The 16,184-nt window shown below is 46.0% G+C and overlaps 1 protein-coding gene across 1 annotated transcript in view; it reads right to left on the reverse strand.

Annotated features, from left to right (window-relative positions):
• The window catches only part of GTF2F2 (general transcription factor IIF subunit 2), a 95,881-nt gene that overhangs the window by 59,516 nt on the left and 20,181 nt on the right, over positions 1-16,184 (reverse strand). The window lies entirely within an intron of this gene.

Below are 16,184 nucleotides of genomic sequence, written 5' to 3' on the forward strand. Positions count from 1 at the left end.
AAGGAGCATTGCACTTCTGGGGGGAGGCTGCAAGGAGCATTGCACTTCTGGGGGGAGGCTGCAAGGAGCATTGCACTTCTGGGGGGAGGCTGCAAGGAGCATTGCACTTCTGGGGGGAGGCTGCAAGGAGCATTGCACTTCTGGGGGGAGGCTGCAAGGAGCATTGCACTTCTGGGGGGAGGCTGCAAGGAGCATTGCACTTCTGGGGGGAGGCTGCAAGGAGCATTGCACTTCTGGGGGGAGGCTGCAAGGAGCATTGCACTTCTGGGGGGAGGCTGCAAGGAGCATTGCACTTCTGGGGGGAGGCTGCAAGGAGCATTGCACTTCTGGGGGGAGGCTGCAAGGAGCATTGCACTTCTGGGGGGAGGCTGCAAGGAGCATTGCACTTCTGGGGGGAGGCTGCAAGGAGCATTGCACTTCTGGGGGGAGGCTGCAAGGAGCATTGCACTTCTGGGGGGAGGCTGCAAGGAGCATTGCACTTCTGGGGGGAGGCTGCAAGGAGCATTGCACTTCTGGGGGGAGGCTGCAAGGAGCATTGCACTTCTGGGGGGAGGCTGCAAGGAGCATTGCACTTCTGGGGGGAGGCTGCAAGGAGCATTGCACTTCTGGGGGGAGGCTGCAAGGAGCATTGCACTTCTGGGGGGAGGCTGCAAGGAGCATTGCACTTCTGGGGGGAGGCTGCAAGGAGCATTGCACTTCTGGGGGGAGGCTGCAAGGAGCATTGCACTTCTGGGGGGAGGCTGCAAGGAGCATTGCACTTCTGGGGGGAGGCTGCAAGGAGCATTGCACTTCTGGGGGGAGGCTGCAAGGAGCATTGCACTTCTGGGGGGAGGCTGCAAGGAGCATTGCACTTCTGGGGGGAGGCTGCAAGGAGCATTGCACTTCTGGGGGGAGGCTGCAAGGAGCATTGCACTTCTGGGGGGAGGCTGCAAGGAGCATTGCACTTCTGGGGGGAGGCTGCAAGGAGCATTGCACTTCTGGGGGGAGGCTGCAAGGAGCATTGCACTTCTGGGGGGAGGCTGCAAGGAGCATTGCACTTCTGGGGGGAGGCTGCAAGGAGCATTGCACTTCTGGGGGGAGGCTGCAAGGAGCATTGCACTTCTGGGGGGAGGCTGCAAGGAGCATTGCACTTCTGGGGGGAGGCTGCAAGGAGCATTGCACTTCTGGGGGGAGGCTGCAAGGAGCATTGCACTTCTGGGGGGAGGCTGCAAGGAGCATTGCACTTCTGGGGGGAGGCTGCAAGGAGCATTGCACTTCTGGGGGGAGGCTGCAAGGAGCATTGCACTTCTGGGGGGAGGCTGCAAGGAGCATTGCACTTCTGGGGGGAGGCTGCAAGGAGCATTGCACTTCTGGGGGGAGGCTGCAAGGAGCATTGCACTTCTGGGGGGAGGCTGCAAGGAGCATTGCACTTCTGGGGGGAGGCTGCAAGGAGCATTGCACTTCTGGGGGGAGGCTGCAAGGAGCATTGCACTTCTGGGGGGAGGCTGCAAGGAGCATTGCACTTCTGGGGGGAGGCTGCAAGGAGCATTGCACTTCTGGGGGGAGGCTGCAAGGAGCATTGCACTTCTGGGGGGAGGCTGCAAGGAGCATTGCACTTCTGGGGGGAGGCTGCAAGGAGCATTGCACTTCTGGGGGGAGGCTGCAAGGAGCATTGCACTTCTGGGGGGAGGCTGCAAGGAGCATTGCACTTCTGGGGGGAGGCTGCAAGGAGCATTGCACTTCTGGGGGGAGGCTGCAAGGAGCATTGCACTTCTGGGGGGAGGCTGCAAGGAGCATTGCACTTCTGGGGGGAGGCTGCAAGGAGCATTGCACTTCTGGGGGGAGGCTGCAAGGAGCATTGCACTTCTGGGGGGAGGCTGCAAGGAGCATTGCACTTCTGGGGGGAGGCTGCAAGGAGCATTGCACTTCTGGGGGGAGGCTGCAAGGAGCATTGCACTTCTGGGGGGAGGCTGCAAGGAGCATTGCACTTCTGGGGGGAGGCTGCAAGGAGCATTGCACTTCTGGGGGGAGGCTGCAAGGAGCATTGCACTTCTGGGGGGAGGCTGCAAGGAGCATTGCACTTCTGGGGGGAGGCTGCAAGGAGCATTGCACTTCTGGGGGGAGGCTGCAAGGAGCATTGCACTTCTGGGGGGAGGCTGCAAGGAGCATTGCACTTCTGGGGGGAGGCTGCAAGGAGCATTGCACTTCTGGGGGGAGGCTGCAAGGAGCATTGCACTTCTGGGGGGAGGCTGCAAGGAGCATTGCACTTCTGGGGGGAGGCTGCAAGGAGCATTGCACTTCTGGGGGGAGGCTGCAAGGAGCATTGCACTTCTGGGGGGAGGCTGCAAGGAGCATTGCACTTCTGGGGGGAGGCTGCAAGGAGCATTGCACTTCTGGGGGGAGGCTGCAAGGAGCATTGCACTTCTGGGGGGAGGCTGCAAGGAGCATTGCACTTCTGGGGGGAGGCTGCAAGGAGCATTGCACTTCTGGGGGGAGGCTGCAAGGAGCATTGCACTTCTGGGGGGAGGCTGCAAGGAGCATTGCACTTCTGGGGGGAGGCTGCAAGGAGCATTGCACTTCTGGGGGGAGGCTGCAAGGAGCATTGCACTTCTGGGGGGAGGCTGCAAGGAGCATTGCACTTCTGGGGGGAGGCTGCAAGGAGCATTGCACTTCTGGGGGGAGGCTGCAAGGAGCATTGCACTTCTGGGGGGAGGCTGCAAGGAGCATTGCACTTCTGGGGGGAGGCTGCAAGGAGCATTGCACTTCTGGGGGGAGGCTGCAAGGAGCATTGCACTTCTGGGGGGAGGCTGCAAGGAGCATTGCACTTCTGGGGGGAGGCTGCAAGGAGCATTGCACTTCTGGGGGGAGGCTGCAAGGAGCATTGCACTTCTGGGGGGAGGCTGCAAGGAGCATTGCACTTCTGGGGGGAGGCTGCAAGGAGCATTGCACTTCTGGGGGGAGGCTGCAAGGAGCATTGCACTTCTGGGGGGAGGCTGCAAGGAGCATTGCACTTCTGGGGGGAGGCTGCAAGGAGCATTGCACTTCTGGGGGGAGGCTGCAAGGAGCATTGCACTTCTGGGGGGAGGCTGCAAGGAGCATTGCACTTCTGGGGGGAGGCTGCAAGGAGCATTGCACTTCTGGGGGGAGGCTGCAAGGAGCATTGCACTTCTGGGGGGAGGCTGCAAGGAGCATTGCACTTCTGGGGGGAGGCTGCAAGGAGCATTGCACTTCTGGGGGGAGGCTGCAAGGAGCATTGCACTTCTGGGGGGAGGCTGCAAGGAGCATTGCACTTCTGGGGGGAGGCTGCAAGGAGCATTGCACTTCTGGGGGGAGGCTGCAAGGAGCATTGCACTTCTGGGGGGAGGCTGCAAGGAGCATTGCACTTCTGGGGGGAGGCTGCAAGGAGCATTGCACTTCTGGGGGGAGGCTGCAAGGAGCATTGCACTTCTGGGGGGAGGCTGCAAGGAGCATTGCACTTCTGGGGGGAGGCTGCAAGGAGCATTGCACTTCTGGGGGGAGGCTGCAAGGAGCATTGCACTTCTGGGGGGAGGCTGCAAGGAGCATTGCACTTCTGGGGGGAGGCTGCAAGGAGCATTGCACTTCTGGGGGGAGGCTGCAAGGAGCATTGCACTTCTGGGGGGAGGCTGCAAGGAGCATTGCACTTCTGGGGGGAGGCTGCAAGGAGCATTGCACTTCTGGGGGGAGGCTGCAAGGAGCATTGCACTTCTGGGGGGAGGCTGCAAGGAGCATTGCACTTCTGGGGGGAGGCTGCAAGGAGCATTGCACTTCTGGGGGGAGGCTGCAAGGAGCATTGCACTTCTGGGGGGAGGCTGCAAGGAGCATTGCACTTCTGGGGGGAGGCTGCAAGGAGCATTGCACTTCTGGGGGGAGGCTGCAAGGAGCATTGCACTTCTGGGGGGAGGCTGCAAGGAGCATTGCACTTCTGGGGGGAGGCTGCAAGGAGCATTGCACTTCTGGGGGGAGGCTGCAAGGAGCATTGCACTTCTGGGGGGAGGCTGCAAGGAGCATTGCACTTCTGGGGGGAGGCTGCAAGGAGCATTGCACTTCTGGGGGGAGGCTGCAAGGAGCATTGCACTTCTGGGGGGAGGCTGCAAGGAGCATTGCACTTCTGGGGGGAGGCTGCAAGGAGCATTGCACTTCTGGGGGGAGGCTGCAAGGAGCATTGCACTTCTGGGGGGAGGCTGCAAGGAGCATTGCACTTCTGGGGGGAGGCTGCAAGGAGCATTGCACTTCTGGGGGGAGGCTGCAAGGAGCATTGCACTTCTGGGGGGAGGCTGCAAGGAGCATTGCACTTCTGGGGGGAGGCTGCAAGGAGCATTGCACTTCTGGGGGGAGGCTGCAAGGAGCATTGCACTTCTGGGGGGAGGCTGCAAGGAGCATTGCACTTCTGGGGGGAGGCTGCAAGGAGCATTGCACTTCTGGGGGGAGGCTGCAAGGAGCATTGCACTTCTGGGGGGAGGCTGCAAGGAGCATTGCACTTCTGGGGGGAGGCTGCAAGGAGCATTGCACTTCTGGGGGGAGGCTGCAAGGAGCATTGCACTTCTGGGGGGAGGCTGCAAGGAGCATTGCACTTCTGGGGGGAGGCTGCAAGGAGCATTGCACTTCTGGGGGGAGGCTGCAAGGAGCATTGCACTTCTGGGGGGAGGCTGCAAGGAGCATTGCACTTCTGGGGGGAGGCTGCAAGGAGCATTGCACTTCTGGGGGGAGGCTGCAAGGAGCATTGCACTTCTGGGGGGAGGCTGCAAGGAGCATTGCACTTCTGGGGGGAGGCTGCAAGGAGCATTGCACTTCTGGGGGGAGGCTGCAAGGAGCATTGCACTTCTGGGGGGAGGCTGCAAGGAGCATTGCACTTCTGGGGGGAGGCTGCAAGGAGCATTGCACTTCTGGGGGGAGGCTGCAAGGAGCATTGCACTTCTGGGGGGAGGCTGCAAGGAGCATTGCACTTCTGGGGGGAGGCTGCATGGAGCATTGCACTTCTGGGGGGAGGCTGCAAGGAGCATTGCACTTCTGGGGGGAGGCAGCAAGGAGCATTGCACTTCTGGGGGGAGGCTGCATGGAGCATTGCACTTCTGGGGGGAGGCTGCATGGAGCATTGCACTTCTGGGGGGAGGCTGCATGGAGCATTGCACTTCTGGGGGGAGGCTGCATGGAGCATTGCACTTCTGGGGGGAGGCTGCATGGAGCATTGCACTTCTGGGGGGAGGCTGCATGGAGCATTGCATTACTGGGGGAGGGTCTGGGCTTATACTTAGATCAAAAGGTTTTCCTTTATTTTGTGGTAATATCATGGCCGCGAGCATATACAGTACTCCAGTATTCTGGCACAGACAGATGGATACATCTCCTCAATTGTTTACAATTTGCTCAGCTGCCTGCAGATAGGACACTAGCCTATCTTCTTATCTCCTATTGCTCTATAACGTGCTACCTTCAAATAGGACACTATCCTATCGGCTCAGCTCCTATTGCATAACATGCTGCCTTCAGATAGTAAGTTATCTTGTCTGCTCAGCTTCTCGTGTTGCCTTTAGTTTTAACAACAATTCCCCTGGCAATAAAACAAGGGTAAGATGTGTTTATCCAAAATGGGTTATTTTGGAGGGTTATCAAGAGTTTGACTTTTCCAATTATGAAAGAAAATTATGGAACAAGTAAGGACAGAGTTCAATGGTTAAAGAGTTTGTCAGTGGTTGTTTTCTAAAAATCTGTCCTTCAGATTTCCACCAGCCCCGTGCAGGATATGTGACACTAAGCAGAGCATCCAGCAAAATATATACAACACACAGGTCCAAAATCTTGCTCTGTATACAGGTCACTCATACCGCAGATACATGCATCATGGGAAGTTTGTGTTGGCTAAGAATACAAAAATGAAATACTCGTGTCAAGATATCAGTCATCTATCATATTTTTTATACACAATCCTTTCACACAAGCTCAGTAGGACTCAAAGACTTTTTCTAACCTCATCTTTCCCTAAAGCCATAACTTTTTATATTTTGGCATGGATGTATAAGGGTTTGTTTTGTGGGTCAAGTTGAATTTTATTTAAGGGCACTATTTGGGTGCACATAAAACCAAGTCCAATCCACAGCAGCAGGTCTGTGCTGTTAATTACCATCCATCATTAAAAAGGATAATGAAAGTCTAATAAATCCTTTAAAAATGGTCACTGACTTTTATAGGATTTAATGGCTTCCATTAGGGTCTGCTAACCCGCTCCCGTTATTCTAGATATTAAAAAAAAAAAATAAAATAAATAGTGCTCAGATAACCAAAGCACAAAAAAACAGAAGTGGTGCAAACATACATTGAAGGAAGCCAATAAAAGTTCTGAAAACTGTGGTCTGAATACAGGTGTGAACTGGGTCTAACCGACATCTGTATTAGCCATTCTTTAGTGGTACATAATTTATGGTGTTCACAGTATGGTGTAAGCAAGGGATAACTTTTTCTTCCAAAGGGTCAAAAGTAAATACATTTAACTCCCTCCCCTCATTCACCAACTGAAAGATCTGAAAGATCCAGAAAGTGTAATCTAATGTAGAAAATGTCCTGTTAGGAGCAATTTTTAAGAAAAACCCTTAGAAGTAAATGTTGGTTACCCGATTTTTTTTTTTTAATAAATATCACGACAAAATATGGAATATGTCCGAGTTACAGGGAACCTGTCATCAGCAATTCCCCTATTAACCCCTTAACGACCTGGCCTTTTTTTTTTCATTTTTCACTCCCCACCTTCAAAGATCTATAACTTTTTTATTTTTCCACGTAAAGAGCTCTGTGATGGCTTGTTTTCAGCGTAACAAATTGCACTTCATAGTGATGGTATTTACTATTCAATGCCGCGTACTGAGAAGCGGGAAAAAAATTCCAAATGCAGTAAAAATGGTGAGAAACTACATTTGATAGCAGATTGTAATGAAAGGTTTAACACTAAGCAGCCTCGGGTCTTTGGAAGACCTGAAGCTGTCATAACCACGTATCGCCGCTCCTCGATGACGTCACAGGGAGTGACGATCAACCAGAAAAAGAACTTTGAATTGCGATGTAACACCTATTCCTCTGTGATTGAAATCATGTACTGTACTTCAGGATATCTGGTTAGTGAAGGATCATCAATTACAGTGAAGGAGACTTTTAGAAAGCGAGAACTGGTATGTTCTCATTTTGTCTTCCCCCCCCCCCCCCCAAAAAAAAAAAAAAACATATCAAAAAGTTCATAAATGCTTTGTGAGATCTTCTTTAAAAAAGTTAAATTATTGTATTGTCATCATAAATAAGTCCAGAAGATCACACGGAAATGTCCAGCGAGATGGATTTACTACCACTCTTTATTTCCATTATTCCCCAACATGAATAATAATGTTAAGAAACAGTATGATGTGGTGAACATCAATGGAGACTAATAGATTCCACCAACTATAAAGGGTTAAACAAAACAAAAACACATGCTTTTCATGGTATAAAAACACTTTTTCATAAATAGATAAAAACATATATAGATCATTAAATGAATAGGTAAATAGGCTTCTATAAATAAATCAACTTATATTAGCTTATATATAGCTGTATTGATTTATTTATATAAGCTTATTTACCTATTCATTTACTGATCGATATATGTTTTTATCCATTTATGAAAAAGTGTTTTTATACCATGAAAAATGTTATGTTTGAATTACCTTCATTGTAAAAATGTACCAACACTGAGAAATTTTATACCCCTTTTTTTTTTTTACATATTACAGACCTTCAATTTTTTGGACCTGAAGAAGGGGAAATCCTCCCCGAAACGTGTAGTCCCCAATTTTAACCCGTATTTGTTTTATTTATTCTGAGAACGAGTACAGGCGGTCCCCTACTTAAGAACACTCGACTTACATACGACCCCTAGTTACAAACGGATCTCTGGATATTGGTAATTTATTGTACTTTAGTCCCAGGCTACAATAATCAGCTGTAACAGTTATCACAGGTGTCTGTAATGAAGCTTTAGTGTTAATATTGATTCTTATGACAACCCAACATTTTTAAAATCCAATTGTCACAGAGACCAAAAAAGTTCTGGCTGGGATTACAATGATAAAATATACAGTTCCGACTTACATACAGATTCAACTTAAGAACAAACCTACAGACCCTATCTTGTGTGTAACCCGGGGACTACCTGTACTGTAAAATAAATTTGTTACTGTAAAAATAACAGTCATTTTTATGCCAAACCAACAACCGAAAAATCATAACTGCCTACAGGTTCGATTAACAATATCCATTGCAATTAGCGCAACAATTACCGGTAATCTGGTTTTTCCAAAAACCTCTTCATGACCTCAGTGGATCATCATTATAGTCTTTAGCACTGGACCAGGAATTGCAGATGGATGGAGGACCAAGCAAAGTCCATGATGGACTAGTTGGGTCGCCGTGAGAGGAACAATTCTTTTCTTTTTTCTACTTTTACGCAGCGAGTCTATGAGCATTGAATCCCACCGATAATAAATAAAGCCTGACCGACTTCCAGCTTCAAGGTGTCAATAAAGATATTTGCCAATTTAAATTTTTAATAGGAGCACATCCATAAAACCCAGAGGGACCATTCACTTTAGCCATCAATGGGTTACTAGGTGATAGACACGGCAGATCAAGCAAAATGGAAAAAATTCAACTATAAAACACAGAACAGTGCAGACAATGAAATGACTCAATATCAAACAGAAACCCTTGGATTTAATGTGCGAAACACGTAAGCCTTTAGGGCCTGCCTGGGGGACTTGGGTCTGGCCGTAGGGCAGCTAACAAAGACACCTAAATTGATACGGATACCCTCATCAAATAAAGCCCACCCAAGGCTCTGAAAAATAAAAGCAAACCTTCATGTGTGAATGAACATGCACTAAGCTTTATGAAAAAGGAAGAGACAACATTAAGCCTCTACTTCTACAAGGAGACAACAGAACAGCTGACCCCTCAAGCAGAGAGGCTTCAGACAAGATTCTTATGAAATCTATCCACAGCAAAACAAAAGCAAGAAAAATCAAACATCTGTTCACATTACACTTCAAGTGGCAATATCCTATCATTTTCCACTTTCATTTCTGTGAGAGCAATTCATCCATGGCACAATTGAACGGCTTATCCATTCCTAATATACCGTACAATGTGTGTTGGAAACTAAAAACTGTACAGAGTGGGCGATATATCTATTTAATATTGCGCCAGTAGTGACCAAAGTGGCTCTTTGTCCTATGCATTTTCCAATTTGTTTGCAATTAAAACAAATGACCCCCCCCCACCCGGAACGGTCAAAGAGTTATGTACTGTGCTTCATGGTAATAATCAATTGGGGAACCCATGAATCACAGAATTGAATGAGAAGCTGGTGACACATGCTCCCTGCCACATAATGTGCCAAATCCAGCAGCTCTCAGTCCAAAATACCCCCTTTTCTGTGGCCACCTATATATCTATAAAAGAAACTGCAACAGAAAATGAGACACTATAATACCACTATTTCTATAACCCCACACACCTTTAAATGGCTTTTGGCCTTTTCACTATGAGGAAAAAATAAACACACAGTATATACCCGAGTGTAAGCTCAAGCGCCTAATTAATACAAAAAAAGAAAAAAAAAAGAAAGGAAAATAGGAAAACTTATTGACTGGAGTCCAAGTCTGATAAAATGTCCACAGCAGAGCCCCCTATAATGTAATGTCCACAGAAAAGCCACCTTTAACATAATGTCCATAATGGAGACCCCCTTTTAATGTAATGTCCCCTGCAAAGTTTCCCCTGTAATGGAATGTCCCCTGCAGAGACCCCCCCATAATGGAATGTCCCCTACAGAGTCCACCCCCCCTGTAATGGAATGTCCTTTGCAGAGCCCTTCCCCTCCTTAAATGTAATGTACATAGTAGGGCCCCTTTAAAAAAAAAAAAAAAAAAAAATTCTATACTCACCTTAGTCTTCTTCCCGGTCTGCAAGCACACCCGGTATGAGGGGTCATCAGGTCACAACACCGCCAACACTGCCCCAAGATGCTGCACCCTCCGTCATGCAGAAGGGCCGCCACCCAAGGAGACTTGCTCTACCTTACTATTAATCTCTTTTTATATCATTCACCAGCAACAGTTATAGAAGATGGGGAAAAAAGAAGAACCAAAAGTGTGAATGTGACAAGGACGAGCTAGAACATGACTAGTGGGAAAGTGTGAACACATGTAAATTAGTGAAATATTTGTAGTAATAGGGCAAATACACAATATAACACGTCAGGATGCTTTTGAGTGTGCTATATTAGGAAACATGAGTGATATAGATGGTACAAGATTAGAACCAGATTATATCTACTGTCCATTTATATGTGATTTCCTCAAAATTACCGGTACCATTTCTCTGGTTTGAGGAATAGTCCAGTAGAGATTTAAAAAAAATTAAAACCCAAAGATAAAAGATTTAGTAGAGGAATGGGGCGGTGTTGGTATTAGCATTTAGCAATTAGATTTTCTTTTGCCCTATGACCGAAAAAGGTTGATGGGGTGGGTGAGAATTGTATAATCATTATGTCTCAAACTAATTGCTTACTAGCCATGATGCTGGGCAATGTAGTTGCCTAAAATCTCTCTCTATAGCTACGTATAAAAGCTGTATACACTGGCAGAGGATAACAACTATATAGATAGGGTATGTACAATGCTTATTGAGAAGATTAACTGGACAGAAACATATGGTGGAGAACATATGCCATGACAAGAGATCTGTAATATTTGCGTAGGTGTGAATGGGTGCATTTAAAACCATATGTGTTATGCATACAATCTGGAGGGGGGGGGGGGGGAGTAAATAAAAAGGCTACTTCAAGTTACATATGTGGCACTAAATAAAAAAGGTGATTCCAGCATTCATTGATTCCAAAGCTGGGTTTTTTAAAAAGTTTTTTTTAAAAGAGATACTTTGACCCTGCAAAACTGGAAAGCTGCATATACATACTACGTGTATGGTATTATTATGGGTAACACTGTTTGAAGGGTTTGGACACTAATATAAAAGCTGAACATAATAGGGTCACAGATCATAATTCTTTATAGTCTGTGGGAGCCACAAGTCATGTGACTCAACAATTCCTGTGATGTCCTGTATCCTGACGATTACCGGGGAATTGAGGGGGCTGTGCCCGCTTTGTAATAACCACTCAGTGGTTGGTAGGGTGTGTGGATGTCCTTAGCTCAGCCCTTCGACCACTGACATGGGAGTGGTTATTGTGGAGAGCAGACGGTAATGAGTGCAAGCCTTCGTTCACCAAGAGGACAGCAGGAGATGTCACAGAAAGTCAAGTCATGCTGCTGACAGGACACATGCCCAACTTTAAAGGTAGTAGTTTGATACTTTGATGGGTGACTCCATTAGGGTCTTGTACTTCCCCTGATAAACTTAATTTTTGGTAGTCAACCACTCTAAGGAAATCCAACAATACCTCCCACCCGCTGTGAAATACAGCTGTAGGTTCAACATAACATTGTGACACAAAAGAAGATACTAAAAGGCACTGAACACAAAACGTCAAAAAGCGATAGAAAAAGAAAATGAATTACATAAGAATAAACTGCTAAACGACTGCTTAAAACAGTAAAAGTCTTTCTCGCCATCTCTTGGGTAGGCAGAGTAACTTGTAATAAATTCTCATTACAGAAACCATGCATTAATTAAAATCCATCTGGGAAGCAATAAAATATGCTTCCTATCAATTATACCGAAATAAAATGAGCACTGCTTTCCATAGGGGAAGGATCCTACAGACTGCAATAAAGAGTTCATTCTTTATGTCAGCAATGAGAAGGAAATGATCACAGAAGATTACAGCATGTAAAATAATGGAAAATTCATAAATCAGAAATTAACTCATAGGAATTCCAAAGCATATTTAATATTCCCTTTTATGCTGTATCCTTAGAGATGGGATCATCTCATAACTTCTTAATGAGTTGTGCTACACTTAATGACAAAAATACATAAAAATCCATAACCAACATAAGGAGAGCAAATAAGACACTAATGTCACAGTAACTGACTGAAAAGTGCTATTCGGAAAAACAGCATCTGAAATTTATGTGCTACAGAAAGAACAGTACACTGAACGTTTCTTCACAAAGTTTTCTTATCTGCAATCAGTCTTCGAGCCATCACAAATTATATATCCAGTTCATCATTTTCTGAATCAGAGTTCTTAAAGTCTAACAAAACCAACTAATAATGATTTCCTGAGGAGCCACTTTCCTAAATCCTTGTCGGTCAGGAAGAATCTACAATGCCAAGTTATCAGGAATCCATGGCCAAATGTTTTTTTTCATATGGCTTTGTAGGTACTTTGAAAATGTAAGACTATGTTAACATTTGGTAAAATGTGGTAGTTGCTGGATGTTAATTCATCATTGGATGTATTGCTTGTATTAATAATAATTATTTATTTTAATTATATGGGCACACAGATTAAGCAGCACTGCACAGAACTTGCCAAAATCGTTCCCTGTCCCCAATGGGGCCTAGAATCGAATCAACCTACCAGTATGTTTTGGAGTGTGGGAGGAAACTGGAGGACACAGAGCGGACATACAAACTCTTTGCAGATTTTGACCCTGGGACTTGAACCTAGGTCCCCAGCACTGCACGGCTGTAATGCTAACCACTAAGCCACCATGCTGGATGGTCTCCATTCTAGAATCTACTTGGGCAAAATTCGTCTCAAGGATGGACTGTTAAGTTTTATTTTCCACCTGCATTTTTAGATTTAACTTGTAGTAACCAAACCTTATCCAAAGCTCAATGTGCCTGTTCTGGTTGTAGTTCCAGCAGTAAATGCAGGAAAGAAATCTGTCATACAAAACTGTACACTGTGTTAGTGTGGAATCACATCAGCCTCAGAAGGGCTCAGAATATTTTTCCACTGATCAGTGGGAAAAGAAATTGTGAGGAATGAAAGAGCACACTGAAAAGAATGTTTCAGAAAAATCAGATGTAAAAAAAAAAAAAAAAAAGTCCTGAGTTTTGTCCCTATTAAAATGTATAATAATACCAGTGTGTAGTAGATGTAGGACTATGAAAAATGCAAACAATGCAAGACACCGGGTTCAGGTTAACAATTGCTTGCGTTTCTATAGAAACGCATACGTGATAGAATCAAGGCCCACACCCGTACGTTAGCGCTAGGTGTGACTGTACCATTTAACAAAGTGAAAAGGTGGAAGTAACAACTCCCTTCGCATAAAAAAAAAAATAAATCTATCGAATTCCTGTCCTTGGTAGAAGGGACCCTCATCTAACTGAGGCTTTATTTTCTGAAACTACAGCAAACCCAAGGATCATCTTGAGAAAAAATTCAGGGTTCAGAAATGACTTTCTAAAATACAAAATGCAGTAGTAAAGTTAATGTTACAGAAAGCGGATAATGGTCACTATGGAAACTTAAACATTGATACAAAGCTGATACACAGGACATTGTGTTCTAAAAAGAAAACACATTAGTATCAAAATGTAATGTCAGATCACTATTTGTAACATGATTTGCCAAGTACTGCAGTGGGGCTGGCATTGATGCCTTCAATTCAGGAGACCCAGCTTCAATGCCATCCAGATTACCATCTACTCCGCACACATACTTGTCAATTGAGAGAGTTTTCTGTGAAATGTGTAGTTTATTACCAAAGAGTAAGGTTACATTCACACAACCATCGCGGGGAAGTATACATGGCTGCAAGCTTGCCAAAAAACACACATCAGGCACCATACACAATACACCCTTCAACTCTGCCACGCCGACCTGTGCACACGGGCATGTGAAAGCACCCTAACGCCTCATTCACATGCCCATTGGGGGACATCTATACGGCCGACGTATATATGCGTTGGATATACGTCCCTCATAGACAAGCAATGGGCGCACAGCGTCGTATGGAGAAGTACGACACAGCACACGTGCAGCACCATTCTGTAGCCGGGATAAAGATAGGACATGTCCCATCCTTCACCGTAATACGGCGCCGCGAGCCATGTTTCTCTATGGAAAGGGGTGGGGGTAAGCAGCGATCATCCCCTCTTCCTCTCCCGGGCGCCAACATGTGCCAGCCGTGCTACAGTACAGCGGGCACAAGTTAGTGTGAATTTAGCCTAAAAGTGAGCAGGCATAGTGAGAAAGAGAAATATAGCCCTAAAAATCAGACACTCAAATTATGACTCAATATGTTCTCGCTGTATACACTCATATCAGACTGGTCTAAACAAAATGTTATTTTCAGATTGGAAAGATTCAGGCTGCACACTGCAGGCAGACTGTGGAAAATTAGGACATGAATTCCATTAGATAACTTTAGTGTATTCTTAGCCTTCCTGACATTGGACAGATTTGATTGTTTAGACAGGAGGACTCCTGCAAAGCCCCGAGTCGCATCCAAAAAAGTTACATAGTTAATTTGGTTAAAGACAAATGTCCATCAAGTTTAACATACGATAAAACTAAATTACAGTAGGAACAAGTTACCAACAACTGGCCACAATAAAACATAAGAACTCGCCAGATACTCCTTGACATTGGTACATGCTGACCCAAATAGCAGAGACAATCTGTCGCATTAATAACTACTTATCAGGACATGGTTTGCTGCAAGCTGAGACATTTCTTTTTTAGGCGAGGTTTTATAAAACTGCATACGCTGAAAAAATACAGCATCTGGATAATGCCACAAATATAAGAGACTTTTGCCCACTGATATGTAGCCATCAGTTGTGGCCCACATGGCTCTGCCATAAGTATGCCCCAACAAACCTGTCACCATGAAAATGCACCAAAGTAATTGTAAAACTTATAATCATTTATATCTTTGCTCCTTTGATGGTTACAAGCAGTCATCGGATCATAGGACTGACTGACAGCCACCTGTATGTCAAAAGTGCTGGTGGGGTTGGTAGGCAAACTGGGCAGTTGTATTAGGAACCCCTCCTGGTACCATAGATGGACTAAATAGAAGGGCTTAGTCACTCAAACTCCCAAAGATTATACAATGTATCCAGCACAGGCTGCTTAAATACTATTACTGCGGCTAGTCACTCTTTCAATGTAACCTAATAAAACATTGAAGATTTTTTTTTAGTCCAATGACGGAACTCCTTTAATTATTCTTCAGCGTTTGTTTCATTGGTGTTCGGACAACTTGGTCCACGGCACGGACCTGAAATGTGATCGGACCCACAGCTACAAGCATCTCCAGGGGAGAGCTATATTGGACTTTATTTCAATATACAGGCAGTCCCCGGGTTACGTACAAGATAGGTTCTTTGAGTTGGTTCTTAAGTTGATTTTGTATGCAAGTCGGAACTTTATATTTTATAATTGTAGCTCCAGAAAAAAACAATTGGATTTTTAAAATTGTTTGTTGTAATGGGACCAAGGATTGTCAATAAAACTTAATTACAGACACCTTACAGCTGATCAGTGCAGCTTGGGACTAAAGTAAAGAATCTAGAGAGCTTCACCAGAGGTCACAGGAGGGGTCTGTCTGTAACTAGGGGTCGTCTGTAAGTTGGGCGTCCTTAAGTAGGAGACCGCCTGTAATCGTGAGATCATATCATAATGGTCATGGGACTGGATCCAGATGAATGTAATGGATTTGGTGCAAGGGAGATCCACACAATAGCAGCACGTCTTCCAATAAGAATTTTATTTGTATAATTAACAACGTGTTTCTGCTCTGGTCCAAAGCCTTCGTCAGGTTATAACAAAGTGTTTTTTGTAACACAGCCTGTTTTAACCTGACGTAGGTTCTGGAACAGAGCAGAAAAGCCTTGTTAATTATAGAAATAAAATTACTGTTGGAAGATGTCCTGCTATCATGTGGATCTTCCTTGCGCCAATTCCATATATTAAGGAATGGACAAGCTCTTCATGGATGACGTTACCATCCACGCTGCAAGCTATAGTATCCTTGGATCCTGTAGGCTCTCATATCTCAAGACACCACTGAGGTGAGCATATTATTAATATTTGCACACAATTTTCTACTATTCCAACTCTACACTTGAATCTCTGAGCCTTTTATATCTTTCTTCTTTCCATATACTGCCAAACTGTTTAAATGGAATCCATGTTCTACTAGATGTAATCTACAATGTAACTTTCCAACTTATATTGGCAC

The sequence above is a fragment of the Engystomops pustulosus genome, chromosome 2, assembly GCF_040894005.1.
Source record: "Engystomops pustulosus chromosome 2, aEngPut4.maternal, whole genome shotgun sequence".
In the NCBI taxonomy this organism is placed as follows: domain Eukaryota; kingdom Metazoa; phylum Chordata; class Amphibia; order Anura; family Leptodactylidae; genus Engystomops; species Engystomops pustulosus.